The 24,892-nt window shown below is 38.6% G+C and overlaps 1 protein-coding gene across 1 annotated transcript in view; it reads left to right on the top strand.

The window, feature by feature from the left end:
• Positions 1-3,320: 3,320 nt before the first annotated feature.
• The window catches only part of HECW1 (HECT, C2 and WW domain containing E3 ubiquitin protein ligase 1), a 344,889-nt gene continuing 323,317 nt past the window's right edge, over positions 3,321-24,892 (top strand). Inside the window, exon 1 of the mRNA XM_081288274.1 lies at positions 3,321-3,364. The gene's annotated coding sequence lies outside the window, so the exon portion shown is untranslated. The remainder of the gene's footprint in view (positions 3,365-24,892) is intronic.

Genomic DNA, 24,892 nt, shown 5'->3' with positions numbered 1-24,892 from the left:
GGAAGGGAAGCAGACCTTTGTGTGGTGTTGATACTGTGGAATTGGTCTTCACCTAGGTTTCCAGAGATAAGCTCCTAAACCCCTCAGAATGTCTAGAATGATGAGTGGTTTTTGTATGCCAATGAGATGACTAGTGGCTGGGGACCCCTAAGTAGCTCCAGCAGTGGGGCTGGTCACCGGAAAGAACTTTAGAGGACTGGGACTTTTATCCCTACCCTGGGCTCCAGGAAGGGAAGAGAGGTTGAAGTTAAGTTGATCACCAGTGGTCAGTGATCTAACCATTTGTGGCTACTTAATGAAGCTTCCATAAAAATCCAAAAGGATTTGAGGCAGAGCGGGGCTTCCAGATATCGAACCACATGGAGATGCCTAGAAAGTGACATTCCTAGACAGGTCATAGAAACTTGGAGTTCCCACTCCCATACCTTGCACTGTGAATCTTTTCCCTCGAGCTGTTCATCTGTATCCTTTGAAATATCTCTTATGATAAATGAGAAAATCTAAGTGTTTCCCTAAATTCAGTTGACTGCTTTAGCAAATTAAGTGAATCTGAGGAAGGTAAGCCTAACTTATAGCCAGTTGGTCTGAAGGATTGGTGACAACCTACTACTTACAACTGGCATCTCAAGTGGGGACAGTCCTATGGGACTGAGTCCTCAGTGCTGTCTTTGGGTGATAGTAGATAAGAATTAAAACTGAATTGTGATACAGCAGTCTGTATACGGGGTAAAAATGGGAGTTCATAACCCACTTGAATCAAACTGTGAAATATGATATATTAAGAACTATGTAATGTTTTGAACGACCAACAATAAAAAAAAAAAGAAAAAATAAATAAATAAATACATTTAAAAAAAAAACTGAATTGAATCAGGGGACAGTGGTTTCCACTAGCAAGTCTTTTAAGAAGTGTTCAATAGAGGGAAATCACAACACACTTTATAGAAGAATTCTGAGTGAATTGCTGTGTAAGGGAAGGAAAAAAAGCACATTGGCTTGGCTCTCTTATATATTTAATAGTTGTATTTCCATCATATAGATTCAATACGCATAGTATAACCTCAAAAGCACAGATGATTGTGAAAAGTAGTAAAAAAATCAAGTTATTGTGCAATTTTAGAATTTATTGCTTTTTTAACTGAGATTTAATTTTATATATGTAATTAAATTTTTAATAGTAAATTCATGGTTTTATTTAACAACCAGCATGAAAAATTCCTGAAAATTTAACAGTCTTCTCTCACAAGCTAGTGTGAGCCAGCTACAGAAAGCTAAAATGAAATATGTGTCAGCCTGTATGTTGTTGAGTCCTTAGATGTCTTTGCAGCAGTAATGGGCCAGCACTACTTGGTAGGTCTTGCATAAGGAATGGTTCCCAGGGTTCCCTTGCCATAAGATCAAGAGTCAGATCATTCTCACAGAGCTTCCGGGGAATTTCATGCTTTGAGATCACCTCAATCTTAAATGGAGGGCCCCCTTAGTAAACACCTCTGACTTCTTCGTAACCTGTATATTTGATTTATGTGTTAGTCAGCTTTTCATTAGCATAACAAATACCTGAAATAATCAATGTAAAAGGAGAAAAGGTTTATTTTAGCTCACATTTTCAGCCTACATTCAGTTGGCCTTGTGCCTTTGGACCTGTGGAGAGGCAGAATATCATGGTGGGGAATGTGTGGTGGAATAAGCTGCTCACTTCATGGTGCCCAGGAAGCAAAGGCAGAATAAGAAAGAAAAGACCAGTATCCCACAATTCCCTTCAAGGGCATGCCCCCCAATGACCTAAAGCCTCTTATGAGGCCCAACCTCTTAATGGTTTCATTGCCTCCTAGTAGCACCATAGGCTGGAGACCAAGCCTTTAGCACATGGGCCTCTGGGGACCTTCCAGATCTAAACTACAACAATTTATCTGCTTTTCTATAAAAAATAGCTCTAGCAGTTGTGTTCAGTATCTCTGTCTTATAAATTATCTAAAACTTAGTAGCTTAAAGTAACAAACATTTATTTTTCTCATGGTTTCTGAAGGGCAATATCTGAGAATAGCTTTGCTGGAAGACTCTAACTCAGGCCCTCATGAAGTTGAATCAGGATGTCAGCCAAGATGACGGCATTTAACAGCTCAGCTGGTTCTAAGGATCTGCCTCTAAGAGGACTGATCACATGGCTGTTACCCTTACTACTCAGACCTCAACTGCAACAGTGTTCCTGCCTTCAGTTTCTTTGTCTCTTATTTTTTTGTTTTGCACTTTTGTTTTTGTACTGGAGATTGAACCCAGGGGTGCTTTGCCTCTGGGCTACATCCCCCTCCCTAGCCATATATATATATTTTTAAGACAGGGTCTCTTTAAGTTGCTTAGGACCTCACTAAGTTGCTGAGGTTGGCCTCAAACTTGCAATCTTCCTGCCTCAGCCTCCTGAGTTGCTGGGATGACAATCAAGCCATGTTTTGAATTTTCACATTTACTAAATATAGAGTTTAATTCCTACATTTTGTTTTATTTTACTCTGAGATCATGTTTATAGTGACAGGCAGTATAACCCTGTAAGTGCAAAGATCACGTTAGAAACAGCAGAAATTGAAAGACGTCTCCCTTTACCCTCTCTCTGCAGCTGCCCTCAGAATCTCTTCAATAAATTTAATATTTCCTGAAATATAGGTTGTCCCATCCCCACCAAATTCCACCTAATTTAGTCATGGAGAATTACATGTTAAAATTTCCGTAGGCTAATAAAGATTCTCTTTTTATAGAAGACTCATTTGAACCATTGAAGGTTTATTGTTTGCCACGGTTCACACTGTTTATCCCATAAATTCTGTAATGTAACCAAACTGCAGTGAACTATGCATTCAAGGTGATAATGCTGCCGGAGTCAGTATAAATTAGGTTCTGCTGCAATAAACCCCATGATCTTGGGGGTTTAAGATCTCAGAGTTGTCTCCTTGCCAGCTAATTAGCTGGCATCTCTGATGTCACTGGTGTTTGGGCCAAAGGGAAGAGTCTCATACTAAAAATTAATCTGGGAGTGGTGACACATGCCTATAATTCCAGCTACTCAGGGTTTGATTCTGAGTACCAAATAAATAAATAAATAAAATTATCTGACTTTAAGTGACATGTTACTTCTGCTTACAACTTCTTGGCCAGATGAGCCTCCTGCCTGCTCTATTTTGGATATTGAATCTCTTGGGAAAGGTCTATGTGCTACAGGCCTGGTAGTCAACTTGATGCTGTTCAGAGGTTGTGGCTATTTAAGAAGTGTGACCTAATGTGAGCTCTTAGGTCACTAGAAGCGTGTCCTTGAAGGGGACTATTCGATTCTGGCCTCTCTTCTCTTTCTCTTTCCATTTCTGACTTCTATGAGGTGAGTAGCTTGCTCTGCCACATATACCCACTCATGTGCTTCCAAAAGCCATAGGGTCAATTGACTATGGTCAGAAATCTCCAAAGCTATGAGCTAAAATAAACTTTTCTCTTTTTAAGTAGACTTCTCAGGTATTTTGATAGAGTAACAGAAAGGTGACTTATGCCTGATTTCAGGCCACAAGCAGGCCCAAAAGGACAATCCTACAAGTGTCTGAAAGGGGAAAAACTGGAGATATTTGGTTAATAGGGCAAAGCCTACTTCAAATGTCCTCCTGCAATGTCAGTAGGGTTAAATACAATTCATAAGTAGTCATCAGTGAATTTTAATTACTGACATAGGACTGGTTCTTTTAAACAGCCTACCCTAAGCTACTCATTGTATTCGTAAATTCTATCTCATTCTGCTATAAGACATGTATAGTGATGCCCATCTGTGCACATCTTACCCTATACTAATCCTATGTTACATCCTACTCTACAGCTAATCCTAAACTCATTTGCTCCTATTCTTATGAGGCAAATGCTTAGAGAGACAGTTGTGTGTTGTGCTAAACTTATTTGTGCTAGTTATAGTTTTATATTACATTACCTAGTTAAATTGTATATAATACCATAAAACATAAAGGCAGAAAAAAAGGATGGATCTCTTTTGTTACTGAAACAGATACTGAAATAGGCCAGATCAGTGCTGCTCAATTTTTTTTATTTTCATTTGTTATATATGACAGCAAAATGCAGTACAGTTCATATTACTCATATAGGGCACAATTTTTCATCTCTCTGGTTGTATACAAAGTATATTAACACCACTTGTGTCTGGAGGGGATGGACGTAGGAAAGACAGTGGAATGACAGGGCCTTCATTACCCTAAGTACATGTATGAAGACACAAATAGTGCTGCTCAAATTTTGATGTGCACAGAGAGGACACAGAAAGTTTATTAGGGGTGAATTCAGTAGGTTTGGGTGGGGCCTGGATCCTGCATTTCTAATTAGCTTCCAGGTGATAGAGAAGCTGCTGGTCCGTGTACAATGTAAATAACATAATCTGAGAGGTATAAAAGCCTACTGGAAAATCATTAAAATCTAAAGATATCGCTGCAGATTGCTTTATTAGTGCTGTTCTCAAAGAACTTCTTTTATTCAACTCTTAAAAGCTAAACCTAGATATCATGAAGCTGCATTCAAGAACTGACTTCTCTCATAAAAACAATGTGAACTCCAGCCATCAAAAATACTTTCAAGGGCTGGGCGAAGTGACCTACACCTATAATCCCAGTGGCTTGGGAGGCTGAAGCAGGAGGATAGTGAGTTTAAAGCTATCCTCGGCAAAAAAAAAAAAAAAAAAAAAAAGCAAGGTTCTAAGCAATTCAGTAAGACCCTGTCTCTAAATAAAATACAAAATAGGGCTGGAGATGTGGCTCCATGGTCGAGTGCACCTGAGTTCAATCCCCTGTACCCCCCCCCCCCGCCACCAAAAAAAAAAAAAAAAAAAAAAACTTTCAAAGGGCCAGGGACAGCAGCACACACCTGTAATCCTAGAGGCTTGGGAGACTGAGACAGGAGATTCAAAGCAGCCTCAGAAATTTAGCAAGGCCCTAAACAACTAAGTGAGACCCTGTCTCAAAAAAATTTTCAGAAGGATGTGACTCAGTGTTCAAACACTACTGGGTTTAATCTCTGGTACCAAAAAAAAAAAAAGAAAAAGAAAAGAAAAGAAAAACTTTTAAAAGAACAGAAATCCCTTATTATGAAAAATAAATGGAGATAAATGTAAAAGTATCTGATGTTACATTGTTTTTGAGATTCACTACTTTAAAAGCCTTTCCCATTAATTTAACAATCATATTGGAGAAGAAGGATTCTATCATATTATATAAAATGCACCATCACCATTAGAAATCAGTAAGACTCTCTGGGCAATCAACCAAGCCATAAACAGATTCATTGCACAAGAAAATCAGTCAGGGGCATCTCACTGCCCAATTCCAGGAGTGCCTTTTACGTGGAATTCAGTAGCAGACTTGCAACGTATTTTGAACTTTGGGGGCTTTTTGTATGTTGTTTTCTAATACAGGGAAGTTGATTAACTGTGGTGAGTACTCAGCAGAGTCCATCTGGAGAGAGGAAGACCTGCTGAGTGGGTTCAAAGCACATAAATGCTCTTCAGTTCTGACATTCCCTTCACGTCCCTGTGGTCATGGCCAAGGATGTGTGTTTTACAGACACAGTAGGAAAGGGGAAGGATGATGCATTTCTTCTTTGTACTACTAAATCCCGATAAGCTTGAGGGATTTTGAAAAGAATAATGACAATGAAATGCATTGGCATGGGGGAGCCATGAATCCAGAATTATTTCTCATAAAATATTCAGGTGCTCAGCGATGTGTTTACTGAATAATTTCAGCCTTCAACCTTTTAGATCCTGTTCAAGGACCAAAGAGCACACTACTATAGGATGAACTGAGAAAGGACCTCTCTTGCAGCCATCCCAGAGGGTCGTCTTTAGGTTTCCAACAAATCCATCTGCAGATAAACTCTCTTCCCTCAATGTTTTACCCTCCGGGTTCTAAACTCCTCTCCTACCTTATTTAGGTCCTCTATGTTGAAAAATGATTATAATACCTAAAATATTTCTTTTTTTTCAATTTAGGTCGTCTTGATTTTGGAATGCTATTGGTTCACTGTGTGGCTGTAAAAATCCCAGCCCATTTGGGGCTGAGAGGGTAGTTCTGTGGTAGAGCCTAGTATATATGAGGCCCTGGGTTTGATCCTCAGCACTGAAAAAAAAAAAAAAAAAAGAAAGAAAAAGAAAAAATCCTAACCTGTCTTAAGTACCATTCTGAGAAAAACAAGAACATTTCCTCTTTCTACGGGTTATATAGGGAAGAACCCTAATGCAAGTACCTACTAAGCAAGCTATCTAAGAATTCACAAAACAGAAAGACTCACAGACCAAAGTAAGATGCTTGAATCCCACTGTATTGGTTTTCCATTGCTGTGACAAAATGCCTGAGATAACTTATAAGAAGGAAAGGTTTATTTTGATTCACAGTTTCAGAGGTTTCAGTCCATGATTGATTGGCTCTGTTGTTTGGGGGCTTCTAGTGAGGCAGGATACCAGGGAAGAGAGTACATGGTGGAGCAAGGTGCTCACTTCACTGCAACCAGGAAGTGAAGAGAGGAAGGGGCTGGGGTCTCAACATCCCCTTCAGAGGTATGCCTCCAGTGACCTAACTTCCTTCCACTAAGGTCCCACCTCCTAAAAGTTCTACTGCCTCCCAATAGTGTCTCAGGCCAATGGTCAAGCTTTTAGCATGAGGGTCTTTAGGGGACATTTAAAATCTAAATCATAACACCTGCAGTTTACTAAATAAATTAAGATACAAATAATGGAAAGTGATGGAGTTGATTGACATACTTGTGTTACAAGCAGAAGGAAGGCCCACACTACCTGACTTCCAGGCTAGTGAATTTCACATGTTCTGTCTGTCTGATGTGGCTGGCCAGAGTTGGATCTGAGCAAGTGGGACCATAGACTGAAGGTGCCTGGGGCAGCTGACACACCCTTGTTCTATCTACAGCTGCATGGAAGCCTGTACCTATAGCTTGCCAGTTGGCTGCTAAATATCCATGGCATCTAATTGCACTTCTTTGAAAAATTACATGTGGAGCCAGAATGGGTCATATTGGATATGACCAAGGGATAGTCAGTGCTAGGCGTGAGCAAGCTGTCAGCCTGTAGGTGGCAGGCTCATCTGTCCATCCCTTTCTAGCTCTAAATAATGCTTACATTTGTGCCATCATACTTCCATTTTCTATTTTCAGTATCTCAGGTTTCTAATTTACTATTAGTATTTAGCATATACTATGACTTCTGCTAGTGCCTTGCCAGCCATCTGGACTTAGCATGTACTATGAGTTTCTCCTGTGGCTCACAAACCACTCACTAACTCACTGTGCTTTACATTCCTATGCATTACATCCACTTAAATTGATTTCATTGTCTTTAACAGAACTGAATATTCTCAAGTGATTCAGCAAATTTGCATGATGCAATAGCATAGACGAACCAATGAAAAACATAATGTTTTTACATTTTTTGATGATTTAACCAATAATTGCTACTGCTTTAAAAAGTGGTGCATTATTGAAGGTCCTTTTAAGAATATTCTTCAATTAATTCTCCTAATTGTAATTTATAATTGTTCATTTTAGAGAATTGGAAAATACAGAAAAGTATAAAGGGGAAGAAGAAAAAATTATTTCTACCAGGCATGGTGGTGCACACCTATAATCCCAGCAGCTCAGGAGGCTGCATGAAGTAGGAGCATTGCGAGTTCAAAGCCAGCCTCAGCAAAAGTGAAGCGATAAGCAACTCAGTGAGATCCTGTCTTTAAATAAAATACAAAATAGGGCTGGGGATGTGGCTCAATGGCTATCCCTAGTATCCCCCCAAAAAATTATTCCTAATGCCATCAACATTTTGTTATATTTTATTTTTAGAATCTTATTTTAGTAGACATCTTTCCCCAATTATTAAGATTGAATATTTCTATATACTAACTTTTTCCTTAAATATAATAACATGTGCTTCTTCCTATCTTATTCTCAATAATGTTGTCACTCATAGTAAATATCCATTTAGTGGTACAAATACCTTTTTTAGGATTTGTAATTTAACAAACCATGTCCCTCTTTGCCAATATACTGGCTGGTTTGGATTTCCATAATTTATTAAACACTGAATGGATCTATGCATATCACTTTTTTCTTTTTCATATTATTTACATAAGGTAATTGTGGGATTGATGGTTGAAAGGAATCAAATTTTTAAGGCTCTTGAGATATAGATTATCAAATTATTTTTCAATAGGGTTTATATAATACATATGCCCAGGTAATAGTACCTAAAAATAGAAATGTAGATTGGAAATACAGTCTAATTTCTGTACTTGGTGGGCATTTAATCATTTAATCTTAGTTTTAAAGGTAAATGCAGATCTAAAGTAAGATTTTTCCTCTGTCTTTATGACTCAGGGATACTCTCATTCTTCTCGGATCAGATGTAGTACATAAATGTTTGAGTTAGCTTTTGGCCACTGTAACAAAATACCTGAGGAAAAAAATCAACTTAATAAAGGAATAGGTTTATTTTGGGCAACAGTTTTAGTGGTTTCAGTCCATACTTACTTGGCCCTGTTCCTTTGGGTCTATGGTAACACAGTATGTCAAGTAGGAGCACATGACTGAGGAGACCTATTTACCTCATGGTGACTGGGAAGTGGAAGGGAAAGAAAGAGAGGAAGGAACTAGTCCCAACAGCTCCTTTTAAGACATGGCCTCAGTGATTTAACTTTCTTATACTTGGCCCTACTTCCTGAAGGTTCCACCGCCTCCCAAGAGCACCACAGGCTTTGAGGGGATATTTAAGATCCAAAGCATAACAATTACAAACTAATAATTGTAATTGTAATCCCTGGCCCCTCCTTGTTCCTACAAAAATCTTCCTCAAATCAGAGAGCACAACCTTCTTTTCAAGGCTAGGACATTGCAACGGCCCTGCCCCCTGCCCCCCGCCCTCTGCCAACACCCCTGGACACACACACTCCACCATTTGCTGAAATTACTTCTGATGGGCAAGCTAGATGAATACAGACTAATTCTACCCCTGGAAGGGAGGGAGTATTCTCAACTTTTATCAACTTCCTTGAGCCAAAACAGTGGGCTGTGGCAACCAGCATTCAATACCCTGCCACCTTCTTGGAGAAAGATCCAATGAGGAAGTTTTCCCTGAAGGACACATTTAAAAAGCAAGCAAACCTACTGTTTAATGAAAGGGACATCTGTCACCAGAGTTTTGCAGTCATTGTGTTCTCTTACTTGCTGCAACAGGTATAACTTATTTTCTGGATAGAGGGACTCCCAGATCCAAAGCGTAACTTAAGAACAAAAGATAACGCACATTTTGCTAATTTCATTTATTTTTCAAGAAGAAAGAATCGTTAGTGGCAGCATGATGACTATTACTGGTGCCTCAGGCTTATCCAAGGGATATAGATTCTCTTCCAGTGTACCCAGACATCGTGGCCGTGCATTACGCTATGTCTCACCACCTGCTGTGCCACTTCACACCACATTTCCTGAAGGAACTATCATCTCCCATTCACAGAGAAAGGTGCCTCTTGGAAGCAGGGGCAGGGGGCAAGGGCAGAGGTCTAGATGAGACTAGCTATCTCAGGAAGCTGGCACACGTTACTGAGCTGATCTGCTTGGGGACCTGAAGGTCCACAGGCTTTGGAGTTTGGGAAGAGTGGAACCGCTTCCTCCCAGCTTTTTTCCATTTCATGCATTATAGCTTCGGAGGAAAAACCTGTGAAGGCCATCACCTCTCTGAGGCCAACCTTGTCAGTACCATAGTTGCTGGAAATCCCTCCTAATCACAAAGGGTTAACTCTTTTCCTTCTCCAACATAATTAGGAGCTATTAGCTTTGAGTTTGCTTCTTAATGTTGATGTTTTACAGAATTTCAATTTTTTGGTATTTTTTAAAGTTTGCTATTTTAATTCTAGAACTACACAGGGCCTCTCTCTTTACCTGATTTTTATCTTAACCTAAATATATAATTTAGGCTATATTATACATAATTTTTTTCTAAGGTGAATATTTGATTTGCTACCTAGGGCCTGGATAGGAGTTATCACATTCAATTGTCTTGCTTTGCATGCAGTGAACTATACACTGAACACAAATACCCATTACTTCTGTGATGATGATCTAATCAGCATTTGCATCCAAGGTAGGGGCTTGCACGGTCTCACCATTTGGTTATGACTCTCAGTGGATAATTCTAAGTGCATGGAATATCCTGCTTCTTTGATTTTATAAACACCCTCAGAGTCAAGAGTGCCAGGGGTGCTTTCTCTGGCTGCCTCTGGGTTAGCACACACCTGGGCAGGAGATGTGGTGGGCAGGAGATGTGGCAGTCTGGAGTGAGAAGCTCTACCAGTGGTTCCTTTCACAGTACACACTTTCTTTTTTACAAGAGTACACAGTCATCAAGTTTAATGAAATTTTGGAATTAGATGGCATACTCATTTATTAAATTTATCTGTTGCAGTTTAAAAACTCATGAAGAACTATTTATAGTATTTTCCATGCATGTACATCAGAGAGTGGGAAAAATTAAACAACGCTTGAAAGAGTTTTACTTTTTCCTTCCACTTGAGTAGGTATTTTGTGTGTGTGTGTGTGTTCCTTTCATAAAAGCATTGCTTGTGGAAAAGATCAGTGGGTTATTTAGAAGACAGATTCACATCTCTCAAATTCATTCGTGCCATCCAGCAAATTAAATTATTAAAATAAAAGGAAAAAAAGATCTTTTAATTGAAACACAGAAGGCACCGCACCCCAGGTCTCAAGCACCATTCTCTAAAGTGATGTGATCAAAAGAAGAACTTTATGAAAAATATTTATTCTGTATACACTCAAGAAAATTAGGATCCCCCCCCCCCAAAAAAAAAAAAGAAGAAAAAGAAATTCCTTTCAGAGAATGAACTTCAGGGCTTACAGCCTTACTGTGGTAGATAATCACTTAGTGTGGGAAGGAGCAGAAACAACCCCTCCAGTCTTTCTACTTAATGGCTTTCTGCAAATGAGGGGAAGGCTCTGTTTCCTCAGAACTCCTTCCCGTGTCTGTGGAGAGGCAGTGATAAGCCCCCTACCAAGCAATGCCATCCCATTTGCACAGCCACCCACCACAGCTCAGAGCACTGGCCGTGGAGAGGTCAGGAGGGGTCTCACACAGAGCAGTTGCTGCCCCTGCTCAACAACCTTCTCCAGCTCCTGGGGCCCTGAGCAAATCCTCCTTTTCTGAGCTGCTATATTTATATAATGTACTGCTGCATAGTGAAAAACAGGTGTGACATATTGTGAGATGATAATCAATAGGACTTAGTGACCACTGGGAAGTGATGGGGTAAGGACAACACAGCCTAAGCAGGCAGGGCAGGTGGGATGCTCTCACCCTAGGAAACCTCTTCCAAGACCAAGATGGGCTACTTAATTTGTGGGGCCCAGTGAAAAGGGACAATGTGAAGTACTGTCCCAGCCAAGAGAAAATCGACCTAGAAGAGAACAAGGATGTAATGTCTGTGTCTGCAGCTTGTTAGGATTGCAATCCAGGAGACACAAAATTCAACCAGCCTTGAAATCTGCTCTGAGGTTTTACAAGATGGTGACTGTTTTTATAGCTTAAACCGCAGGGGGGTGGGGTGTCAATTGCATCCCCTATTTGTCAAGAGCTGTGCAGCAAAGGTCTCTTTCATAAGTAAGGAGTTGGGCGCAGTCTCAGGAAGCAAGGGGATGGTTTCACAGACTGTTAGTAAAAGCTGGTGAATTTAGTTTAGTGAGTGGCCTTTCAGCCCAGTTCAGAAGGTCAGCATGTAAGGGGCAGGCATGTGCAGGCAGCTGAGGGCAAAAGTTTACCTGTGGATGAGCCTGACAGCTCCTTTAACAAGGCCTCCTGGTTCCACATGAGGTGCCCTGAACCAGTGCTACTCCACTTTGATTTTCTTCCCTGACAACATCTTGTGTGAAGACTATTAAGTATTTCACGACAGTGACAGCAGAGCATTAAACTCAGTGCTGGGTTCTGAGCGCAGGCTCTGGGTCACATGCTCACAAAGCCTCCCCGGAGCTTTTACTCCTTTCAGCTGCCACCAACCAGTTTCGTCCAAGCAGTGACAGCCTAGGTCTTGTCTTTCCTCTTTTTACCCCTAGGCCATCAGGACCCTCAACACACTCATGCTCTCTCTCACACACAGACACACACACACTCACTGTCCTCTCAAGCTCTCTTTGGGCTGGTGACCACTTTATTCTCCCCGAGAGGATAGATAAAATGGCAACTACACTTATTGAGTATTCTTGTCATCAGGCACCAACTAGATGTTTTCTCCTCGGAGGCTCTAACTATGCTTATATATTTATATTTGTTCAATAATTCTAGATTATTTTCCTTTCCAATTCCAAAGCCTTGAGTAGTTTCACAGTCCTGACATTACATGGTCAAAACATTTCATCTTAACACTCAGAGTTCTCCAGAAGTTCACGTTACGTTACCTCTGTCCACTCTCTTCTTTAGGCAAGCTAAGCTTCCGGTCTTCAGGGAAGGACACCATGTCCTTCTGACTCCCAAAAGGTCCTATCATAATTATGGCTCACCTCCTGGCCTCCTCTCTCCCTTTGGCTCACCAGTGTCTTTAGACCACACTCTAGAATCGTCTACTGCAGTGGTCTCCACACTTTCACAGGAGATCCCCTAAAAGAATTTCTTGAATTTTTTTTTTTTTTAAATTTCAAAAACTATTCTTGCACTTTTAACGTTTAGCATTTTATTACTGTGAAAATAAGAGCATTCCATCTTTAACCCCTTTTATGTCATTTCTTTGGCATTATGGTATGCAGTTCAAAGCAGGTAAATCTTGTTTACGCATGAAAACTATATACAATTTTTCCACTTTTCCAACAATTATATTTATTAAAAAAATTAAAGTTGTGGTATTTTCTTACTTAAGAAAACTCTTCATATGTTTGTTTAACAGTTTCAAAGCATATTGTTCTTACTGAAGTATTTTAACGATAAAATTCTTATTTGTTTAAAAATAGCTACCCAATGGAATTAGATATCTCAGAAGTTGATAGTCATCATCATCATCGCTTTGTAAAACGTGCCAAGTTTTTCTTTGACAGTTGAACATTTGCATTTTTTCTTCCCCCTGAAACTCATATTTCTATTCCATTGTCCCCACTGAATGTCATTGTAAGTTAGTGTATTTTTATGCCAGGAAATCTTACTGATCACTATGCCATACTCTTCTGCAACAAAAATACATACATAAGTGAGAATCAAACTTTTAAAATTCTTTGCTAATAGAGCTTTTTCTATGTGTTAGAGATATCTGAATTGGTTAATTGTTACACTTATAATTAGTGCACAATTGAATGTAACATAAATATATTTTAATTTTTATCAGGAAAAATATAAAATTTTTATTAGAAGTAGATCTTTTACTTTTACTTTTCCAGTGTTCCTGTTTCCATCACAAATGCTACTGCTAGAATGAAACCATTTTCAGCATCCGTCTGGGTATATATATGTCTGACTTTTTACTTTCACATCTATAAGTAAGTAGTGAGGACAATTTTTAGCTTTAATTGTTCATACTTGGGGACATGGTTATAGTAATAATCTGTGAATAAGTACATGAAAATGAAAGATATCCAGGTCACTCAATTTTTAAAAATTTTTTCTGGAACTCTTGCCAAAATCACAAAAAAAATTATTTTTAATTTTAATATTAATAATTCATCATTATACAAAATACATGTATGAAGATGTGAATTTGGTGTTCAACATACCTTACATATAATCAGAGATATGGTAAATTATTGTATAATGGTGTATTAAGAATTGTAATGCGGGCTGGGGATGTGGCTCAAGCGGTAGCGCGCTCGCCTGGCATGTGTGCGGCCCGGGTTCGATCCTCAGCACCACATACCAACAAAGATGTTGTGTCCGCCGAGAACTAAAAAATAGATATTAAAAATTCTCTCTCTCTCTCTCTCTCTCTCTCTCTCTCTCTCTCTCTCTCTCCTCTCTCACTCTCTCTTTAAAAAAAAAAAAAGAATTGTAATGCAAAATAAATAAATAAATAAAGTCATTAAAAAAAAGGTTCTATCATCTTACAATTTGATTATATTCTCCTTATTTACTTTTTAAAGTATTAGAAACCAGCTAACTTTCAAAAGAACTTGATTAGCCCAAATTAGAGTCATTTATTTTCCCAGTTTTTGGAATGTCTACCAAAAACACATCCCCAGATGACTATTAATCATACCTGGGACTCTTTTCTTAGAAGTACCTTCCATAATTCAATCAATAGAGTTTGAAAAAAAGTAAGATCAAAATATTATTCAATGATTTTGTCAGGAACCTGAGAGAAAATCCTATCTTCTTATGTCTTAGATTCAAAAATTGTGTCTGAATACGTGTTTCTGAGCTAGCCATTTCACTTCTGAATTCTCCCAAGATAATTACATAGATAAGACATGGAAGTTTGCTATGCTTTCTTGTCTGATGACATAAAGCTCTTCTGCCACCAATATTTTGGATAAGGCTCTTTGCTCTGCTCTTATGGGCATCTCCCTCAGGGCCCATGTATTATTTGGCATCAGTCAGGAGATAGAAGAGGCAAGGATTTAAAAATGATTACCACTTTCATCTTCCCATTCAATAATATGTCTTGTTGTGGGACAGCAACATGGGCCAAAATGCTCATCTCTGACTGTGTTTCTATGCTTTTCCCTTAATGAAAAATAGTTATAAAACAGAACACAGGAAACCCTCTAAAACATTGTAGTGGAAGGAAGCCACATAAAGGCACAATCACATTGGCCTTTCTTTGTTTTCCAGAAGGTTTTTATACCCTGAGTCAGGGTAAGACTCATGGTGGAAACAGATCCTCCTGTTGTATGTGTGTGTTTGCTTTGTTTTGCTTTCGTTTTAAATGTTAATCACAGCAGCTGTGAAAGAAAATATATATGCATATGCAGTTTGAAGACTAGGGACAGCAAGTAATGGTCTTACTGTGACTGGACTCAAGTCCATCACACATTGGTCCTTAGTGGTCCCTTTTATCAAATTCTCCTTACCTGGTCTGCCTGAGTCCCTTCTACTAGCTGGGCATGAGTCAGAGGACAAACCAAATAGAACTGTCAGTCCCAATCACAGGGCTCCAGTGCAGAGAGGGGTTGATAATTAGAAATGTAGATTTCTAAATCTTTGTCCTGGAGGTGATAGGTGAGGTGATGCAAGTCCTCAAGTGGACAAATTGAGGAAGAGGCCCTCTGAGCATCCACAGACGTGATGTGTTAGACCAGGGAGGAAGGACACCTGGAAGCTGAGAAGCCACGGTTTCTGTGATGCCCTTCTAAGGAGTTTCTAAAAGCCTAAAGTGTCCTTAGGATAATTATTATAAGAAAAAAAGTAATCAAACAGTCAGCATTAATTCATCTTTACATTTCCCATAGTATATATGTGACTCAAGTTATGCCAGTGGTTAAAGTTACTAATTTCTTTGCAAACACACTTTCCAAGTCTGTTTTCCTGTACACAGCACAGAAATTCATCAATTCCCCTAGACCCTAGGCTAGAGAATCTTAGAAAACTTGTTTGTGAAGATGTGAGTCCAGAGAATGGTCTTAGGAGGAAAGCAGTATCTATTAAATAAAAAAATATATATGCATAAAGATTTCATTAAAATTAGAATATAAATGTCCAAATATATTGAAAGGACTAAAGTATGGTGCATATGAAGTAAGTATGACATATAACCCCCAGGGTAGAAGTAAAGTTCATCGTATTTGCAAAAGCTTCAAATACATTTGAAATAAGGAGCCTTCTGTATAAAAGATAATTTGAGAATACTAAAAGTAATATTTGGCCAGCATTAAACTATTCATATTGCTCCAGATACTTTTAAAGTGCTTTCTCATTTGATTCTCATAGTGATCCTGTGAAATAAAAGCAGGTACTATCAGACCCCCATTTTACAGACAGGGAAACCAAAACACATGGAGGTGGAATAACTTGTCAAAGGATACCTAGCTAGTCAGTGCTGAAGCTAGAATTTAAGTCTGGATCTAGAACTTGTACCGTGCAGGTTTAGGTCAAGATCTGTACCACACAAGATCTTTTTCTCATTTTAAAAGTTTTGCGTGCATATTTTGAGGGTCTGTAGGCATTAAAAACACTGCATTTATAATGATAATAATTACAGAACTAAAAGGAAAAACTTATTTTTCATATTATTTTCCAGGCCCAGATATATACCTAATTATTATTATAAGACTACAATCAGTATTAATAAAAAGATTTTCTCCCTGCTTTTTCTACTTACCATAATCCAAATGTTTTTGTTATGTTACATTATCTTCATAATAATCGATTGTGATAGTTGTAAAATGTTCCAATAGGTTGATGTTGAATGATTTGTTAGACCGTCTTCCCCAGATTTCCTTTTGTTGTGTGATATTGCAATTAACATGGCAGTGAACATCCCATATATTATTGCTTTTCCTTCTTCTGGTAATTTCTTAAGGATAAATCCTAGAGTAAGAGCGCTGGACAAAATATACGAGCAATTTTGTTTCTTTTTTTTTTATTGGTTGTTCAAAACATTACAAAGCTCATGACATATCATCTTCCATACATTTGATTCAAGTGGGTTATGAACTCCCCTTTTTTACCCCAAATACAAGTTGCAGAATCACATCGGTTACACATCCACATTTTTACATAATACCATATTAATGACTGTTGTATTCTGCTACCTTTCCTATCCCCTACTATCCCCCCTCCCCTTCCCTCTCATTTTCCCTCTCTACCCCATCTGCTGTTGTTTAATTCTCTCCCTTTTTTCCCCTTTCCCCTCACAAACTCTTATATGTAATTTTTGTAACAATGAGGGTCTCCTTCCATTTCCATACAGTTTCCCTTCTCTCTCCCTTTCTCCCACCCCACTTGTCTCTGTTTAATGTTAATCTTTTCCTCATGCTCTTCTTCCCTGTTCTGATCTTAGTTGCTGAAAAAAATAAAGCCACATTACTTTTCAAGTGGGTGGTTGTGGTCATCAGTAATGTAATGTTCTATTCATTCTTTCATGATTACAAGTATTGTTATATTTTAATGTTAAAATATATCTTCAATTGTACCTCCACTTTCTGAAGTTATGTGTATGTAATAGCTAACAATTCTAGCTATTACACAGTATCTTTTATTCATTATGTTTAGATGTATATTGCTGAAATAGCACAAATTGAGTTATAAATGAATTATCTTTGCCTTGCCCAAAGGATTTATCTTGAAGTTGGAATAACAAGTGAAATTCTTTGTTTCATAAGAATTCTGATTGTGGCTTTCTAGCTTGAGGTATGAATAATTCCCATAGTTCTTGACAGATAGATTAGAAAAGTTTCTTGCACAAAAATAAATATTTTTGCTTTCTTCAGCAGTAGGTATCAAAGCAGCCAATTTGTTCCACTATCATTGTATAAGTTTATTCTTATCATGAGGAATCTCAGAGGAGGCTTGGAACTGAAGACCATTTTGCATGACTCATGTGTAGTTCATGGGAAAAAGAAAATAAATTGAAGGCAGTGAAACCACTCCATTTTTAATTGGCAGTATATTTTGTTCAAGAGATCCTAAGTCATTTTCTTTGTGGATTAGTTTGTCCACCACTCTATGTTTTACAAGATGGCAGTTAAAGGAAGCAACTCATTATTTGAGCAAATCAAGTGAAAGACTCCTATACTCATATGCTCATTTATTTATTATACAAATACTTATTGAGCACCTTCACTCTGATGGTGACCAATATACAAAACAGACATGGTTCCACCCTCATAGAACTTTTGACTCAGTTGGGGACTGTCAAAAAAAAGTAAAACTGAGAACACTTGTTAAGGGAAGTAGGACAAATTCTATCCAGTGCTACTGTAGTAGGTAAAAGACCTCAGGGTAAGATGAGCTCACCTGCTCTGAAACAAGATGGGTGGTACATAAAAAAAATAAGATATTAAAAGAATGTAAGAGGTTTGCTCTACATAATTAGGTCATCTAGTAGGGTTTATTAGTTGATACTTAGCTGGAGGAGAAACAAACTTCTTTGTATCTTTAGAACAGAGGTTTGCAAATTGGAGCAAGGTGTCTATCCATCATATTAGGTTCTTATCTTCCTGCAGAATCTGGAAGATAGGAGAAAAAAAAACGCAATCTTTCTGAATGTTATACATATTGAAGAGGAGCTCCCAGGTCTAATGGTAGAAGATTTGAAGATTTGCATCTCAAAATGGTAGGGAAAGTATTTATAATAACAAACTTGCTAAAGTAAATGCTCTTTTCATAGCTGTTGGTCCAGGAATTGGCTGGAACAAACAAATTCTTTTGGCAAACTTGAGTTCTCTCAGTCAGGCATTTTAAGTAGGACAGAGTCAAGTCTATATCCTAGGAACACAGTCTTGAGTTAACAGAGACTGTGATAGTATTTCCCAGTCTTTTAGAGTAATTGGGTAGACAAATTATGTTGCTCTTATCCATTTTAGGGCAAAGGTTCTGACTCTGGGGGGCGGGTCTCGATGGGGTGGGTTTGGCCACCAATCCCAAACTGCCAATTGAGCAGTGGTGAAGGTAAGAAAGGAATTTTAATCAGTATGGTTATACTGAGAAGAATAGATAAAGGTCTAGTAACTTAGGCTGAGAAGAACTTGAAGGTTTTACAGAGAAGTAGAAGAAAGGCAAGAGTTAGTTAATTGGAGGGTTTGCGTAGCCAACAATGCAGATGATCTTAGTGCCACTCTAGGCACTGCTCCTGGAGATATAGAACAGGACATTGTAAAAGCTGACAGTGACAATATATTGATTCTAATGTCCCTGTAAACCTTAAAAATACCTTGATTGCTCTTACCTTGGTGCCTTCCACCTTGAAGGAGAAGGATTACCAGCTTTAGATCCAACCCAAAGTTTAAGGTAATAAAGGAAACATACAAAATAAAGTACAGTTTTATCCTGATTTTAGTTATCCATTGGGCATCGGAAGGTCCAAGTGAAGAGTTGGTGCTTTTAGCAAAAGCAATGTCTAAGTCCCTGTAATACTAAAAGCTGCAGTTCTTTTATACTAAAGTCAAGACTTAGTCCAGAAAAGGGCTCAGAATCATTTAGTTTAGTCAAGGAGGCAGGTTTCTGTTTATTTGTTGGTTTGTTTGTTTCTGTTTTGTTTAATCAGGACACAGGCAATTAAAACAAGGCTCATCCTGTTGATGCTTGGAATTCTGTGCAGTCTTGAACAGTCAAGGGGTACCATTTACTTTATTGTCTATGCGAATGACTATTCCTGACTTGTGCAGTTGTGCAGTTGGCACGGCACATACAGAATTCTATGATCACAGCTGCTCCGATGATAGAAGAATTTCCAGTTGGGGTTCTCCTTAGTTCCATCTTGGTCAGTGAACAAGATCCCTTCTGTCCTACCCTTGCCTAAGAGGTAAAGCACCCTCACTCTCATTGAGGTGGGGAGGTTATAAATGCCCAGTGCTTGAACTGGACTACCTGTGGTCCATAGTGCAAGGGATGAAGGCTTATACATAGCACACAGCTCAGCCCCAACTTCCTTCCATCCAGTTCTCTGGTCCAAAAGGGAGAAGGTTTTTGCTTGCCCTCCTCATGCAGGATGCCCTCACTCCTCCTGCACCATCTTTTCCGTAGAGACTATATAAGCAGACATTACCTGGAACCCAAAACTATGGTTCCTTTCAGAATTTGTTTCCTTTAGCAGCAGATTCCAGAAGGAAAACCCATCTTTTGGAACCACAGAGGAAATTAAAGAACATGGGAAACACATGGACTAACATTTCTTGCTAAGACTCTGTCATGAGCACTTATAATGATGAGACTTTTTAAGAGTTCTGATGATTTAGCATAGGGATCTCTGGGAAGAGAGAGCTCATCTGCAGTGGAGTCAAGGGAATCTTCCAGGAGACACTGACATTTCCATAAATCAAGGGGTTAGGTAAGAGGAGAGGAAATGCAGAAGGGAGTGCTGGGGAGTGGAGGGGGGAGGCCCACCATGTTTTTCTTGGGTCTTTCCTCTCCCCGTTCTGTTTCTTACTGAATCAACCACATTTTCTTTGTAGCTACCCCCTCTCCCCTTAGCCCCCCACTGAATTGGATGCAATGTGTTCTATTTCAGTTCTTGTAATGGGTAACTAAATGTTTAAGAGGCATAGTTAACTTTGCAAACATGGAAGCTCATTAATCTCTGTATTTTTCTCTCCCAACACAAAGGCCTTGCAATACCCAGCTTCCCTCCTCCACCTCCCACGTATGGGACCACTTTTACTTCCTCCTTTTTGTGAACTTCCAAGTCTTGTCATTTATCATTACATATTTAAATGAGTGAAAATGTTGGCCGATTTCTTTGCTTCATATAGCTTCTTAAATCCAACTCTTTTGTCTATTCAATATTCCTCGTGCTGAAATAATCTTCAAGACAGAGTGAGAAATCTCTGTCTTTGTTATATCCAAATTAACCCTTACTCTTAAATTATACACTTGCTAAATATATAATTCTAGGTTAGCTGTGATATTTTCCTTTGGCACTTTGAATATATTATTACATTGTCTTCTGAAGTGCTTAGCTGCTTTGTAGAAATGTACTTTTGTCTAATTGCCATTACTTTTTAGATAATCCTTCTTTTCCTTTTGGTAATTTTTGAACTAGTTGTCTTTTTATGTTCTGCAGATTCACTATGCTGTATTTAGGTGTAGATTTATTTAACTTGTTCTGGTTGAAACTTCTCTTCTTCCTCTCCTCCTGGACCTCCTCCTCCTCCTTCTCCTTCTTCTTCTTTTTTAATTTTCTTCCATTTTATTCAAACTCATATTCTCCAGATCTTTACCTCTGAGTACTACACTAAGTACTTTTCTCCTGTCTTTCTTCCACTAGACTAATTCTCTGACATCTACTCTTTCAACCCATCCATCAATTTTTATTTCATTGACCAGATATTTCATGTGTAAAATTCCTTTGCCTTTGAAAATTAACTTATTCTTTTTCCACAGAGTCCTGTTATTTACTTACAATTTCTAGTTCTTTCTTTATTTCTTTGAACACTTTAAGGAAATGTTCTTATTCTAAATATTCTCCCAGATTGCTTTTAGTTCTCAGGGTTCAGTCTCCCCTATACCCTTACCTTAAAAATAAAAAATTGACTCTCTCATAGTGGCTTTTCTTCACTTCAAGTCCCCTTTTCTGGGCCATCATTGTATTCCAAAGAAATAATTCACTTTTACTTCTGCTGGGATTCTTGGGATGTACTAGTTCAGATCAAATTTTGATATAAATATTTTACTCTGTGGTCTTTACTCCCTAGGAGTACAAACGAATTCTGGCTCTTTTTTTCTTGGAAGTTTGAGTCTAGGTCACATTTCACTTAGATAATTCCTATCACTCTCGACCTCTTTGGAGCCACTCTTTCTTTGGACAGGTGGCCAGCATTGTCTCTTTCCCTGTAAATTGACAAGTCAGGATTCTAAGGCTTCTGGCTTCCAGCAGGGACCTGGAGTCTGGATCCATCTCCCTGCAAGAACATTATCACAGTTCCAGAGGTGAATGCTGTGTCCAGCTCTGAAATACCTGTACTTGCCTTTGGCTTCAACTTTAGCCAAGTTGCTCCAGTTTTTAGTTTAGTTTTCTTTCTTTTTTTCTTGGAATCTCTTTGAATCTTGAACTTGAACATATGCATAGAGTATTATCTCGTATTTAGCACTTTTATGTATTTGAATCAGGTAGGGTGGCATTGAACGTGGACAGCAGGAGGCATTTTATGTCAGCTCCGTTTTCTCCATTGTCTGAGGCCCCAGATGGTTTCATGAAGCCAGCGTAACAGTGACATCAAATTGACTGAGCCTGCCTAATTATCTTGCCTGTGATGCTGGGAGATGGATGACTTCAAGACAGCACTCAGCACACTGGCCCACTGAAGACTGATGCTTTCCTGTCACCGCTGCTGGCTCAGAAGCAGATGAGTCCCCATATGCAGGTGTCCTCACTCAGGGCCTGGGGGCCTGTGACATTCTCCAGGCATGAGAGGCCTCGCTCTGCTTCCTGAGCAGCTCATCTGGATTCTGGTTCTGTCTTTTTTAGGTAATGATGTTTTTCTTTCTCAGAGATGTCTCAGGGCTCCTGTCTCCTCGGTAGAGCACTAAGGGGTCTTCCCTCTCCACCCACCCCCAACAGATTAAAATTAGCAAGAAGGTGACTCCTCACCCCTCTTCCTATTTTTGTCCTCTTTGAAAAACATTTGAGTTGATGGGTGAATTTGGAGCCGGGATACAACTGGATAAAATTTGAGGGAGATGTCAAGGAGGGAAGCCAGGAATATTAATGTCTTTCCACAGTCTGCTGAGAAGGGGAGAAGATAAATAGGTTATGTGAGGGAAAAAGATGTGGGAGAGGAGTGAACACTCTGCAATAAAAGTAGAGGTTGGAAGTCCCAGTAGAGGGATAATTAATGGAGTGGAGTGATGGAGAAGGGCCAGCCAATGGTTTTCTACGCCAGGTTTTCTGATGTACACAGTCCTGCAATGTCTCCATTATATGGGATGCACTGACTGTGTCTGAAGGAGAACCTTAAGGAACAGAACCATGGCTCTATACTTTGAGTTCTGCACCAAAAGAGTGTATGGAGTTTAGAGAGATTTGAAACCAACTGCTTCTTAAGGTTTCACTTTATGGGACTAGTAAACTCCTGATCTGCCTGGCATTGGCCACTTATAAGGTCTCTGTGTAGGGTCTTCTTCCACAAAAGATCCTTGCAGCCCGACACACTGTCTGGATTGGGAGCCCTTGGTCGTTGATGGACCTTTTAACTGGAGGAGTTTCATAGAAGCTGATATGTCCTTTGTCACTGCTCCAAAAAAACTCGTGAAGATGGGTCATTGAAAATGTGGATTGTGATGGGATGAGAATAGGAAAACTTTCAGAAAAGGGTGCTTTAGGTAGTTCTGGTAGAATATTTTATATAGAGAGAGGCAGGTCATCCAGGATATAAAATTTGATCATGCTTTGGAAGGATAATGGAGGACTCAAGAAGGGTTCAGTAGAAGGTGGAGTCAGGGAAAGTAGATTGGCTAAAATTCAGGATTAAAATTCCAGCCTTTACTCAAGCATTCCCATCTTAATCTGAAATGCCACCGTTTTCTTCTGTGACTGAATGGACTGATTCTGTAAAGATTTGTTGGTGATTGCTCTGTGCTAGGTACCATGTCAGGGGCTGGGGGTTCAGGGTTAGTTTAGATGACTCTGGCCCCCAGGCAACTAAAACTCTCATGGGACAGAGGTCCTCTCACTATGGAAAAACAAGACTTGTTTTTCTCCCTAGGGAAAAACAAGACATTTTAGTGGGTATTCAAGCTTGGAAGTTTGATGAAATGCTGTCCTCAAACCAACCTCTATCTATTCTATTCTAAAATTTATCTGCTGGAATAAGCCTGTGTTTATAATAACTTCAAAAATGGTAGGTATACTCTCATCTTCCTCAAATTTAAACCTGGAACATTACCCACAGGGTGTAATACTTCAAGATTATCCAACAAAGAGAAACCTTTTTATTTTTTTAAATAATAAATCAAGACATCATAAACCCTGGGAACTTCCCCTCTGTTCCTGTCCTTATGGTGTTGAAGAGGGGATGTTCTGAATTCTGTGGCATAAGGACAGGTTTCATTTTAGGGACTTCACCTCTTCCATTCTCTGCCTGCTATGAAAGGGCTTCCTCAAGGAGACCTACTAGAGCAAAGCAGAGAGAGCATGAGTAAGAAACACTGATCTCTGGAAACTCCCTCCCCCATACATTAAAGAATTAGCAATTAAAGAATTAGCAATTCTTTCTTTACCTCTGTCCTCTGCTATCCCTTGGATGTGTTACTGGTTTAAAGAATAGTTGTTCCAAAAAAAACAAAGCCATATAGTTTTTTTTTCTTTTTTTGCTACTGATTCTTATAAATGCAGTCATGATGTTTTCCAGAGCTATCAGCATTTACAAGGCTATTTAACAAAATGCACAAATGAAACTTTTACCTGATTTCTCTTGGATTAGGAATGTGTTATTAAGGTACTCAAAATCTAATTTATCAAATCAAATCATAAGCTCTTTTTAATAGCAGTCATCATATCATAAAACATTTAATATTTTCTTTCTACTGTTAATACGAAGCAAAATAATATATTAGCTACTTGGCTGACTATTTTTAGCAATATGTTATTCTCACTTTTTAAATTTATTAAATTTTTGATGATTGTATCAAAGTTATTGGAGTCATTTCTGGTTTTATGAACAAGACTCATTTAATTGTCCGTTAAAACTAAATAATATGCACACAATTACAGAAGGAACACCAAGACTCTCATCATGCCTTATTCTCCTTAAGTAACTGGTAATTTTAGCTGCAAATTACACTATACCACATTAACTAAGAAAACTAATTTATTATCTTGTTTATATAACTTACTTTAAAATGAATAAATATATTAGATCATCATCATTTTAATTTCACATGAATATTTTTAGTAATTTAACTTACAAATTGCATCTTTTACTTTATTTCTAGCCATATTCATAATATTCTTTGAAATGTGCATTAACATACTTATTTAGATTTAAAGCTGAGGTCAGACTTTTTCTAACAAAAGCATATGACTTGGCTAATTGGTTTGATAAAATGGCTCAGCTGGGCTGGGGTATGGCTCAGTGGCAGAGCGCTTACCTAGCATATGTGAGGCACTGGGTTCGATCCTCAGCACCACATATAAATAAATGCATAAACGTTCATCAACAACTAATAAAAATATTTTTTTAAATGGCTCTGCCATTTATTCTATATGGTACATACTTTCTATTGAAG

This window comes from Spermophilus citellus (assembly GCF_964194105.1).
Source record: "Spermophilus citellus genome assembly, chromosome: 3".
NCBI classification, from domain to species: Eukaryota; Metazoa; Chordata; class Mammalia; order Rodentia; family Sciuridae; genus Spermophilus; species Spermophilus citellus.
This window is presented reverse-complemented; position numbering and strand designations above follow the sequence as displayed.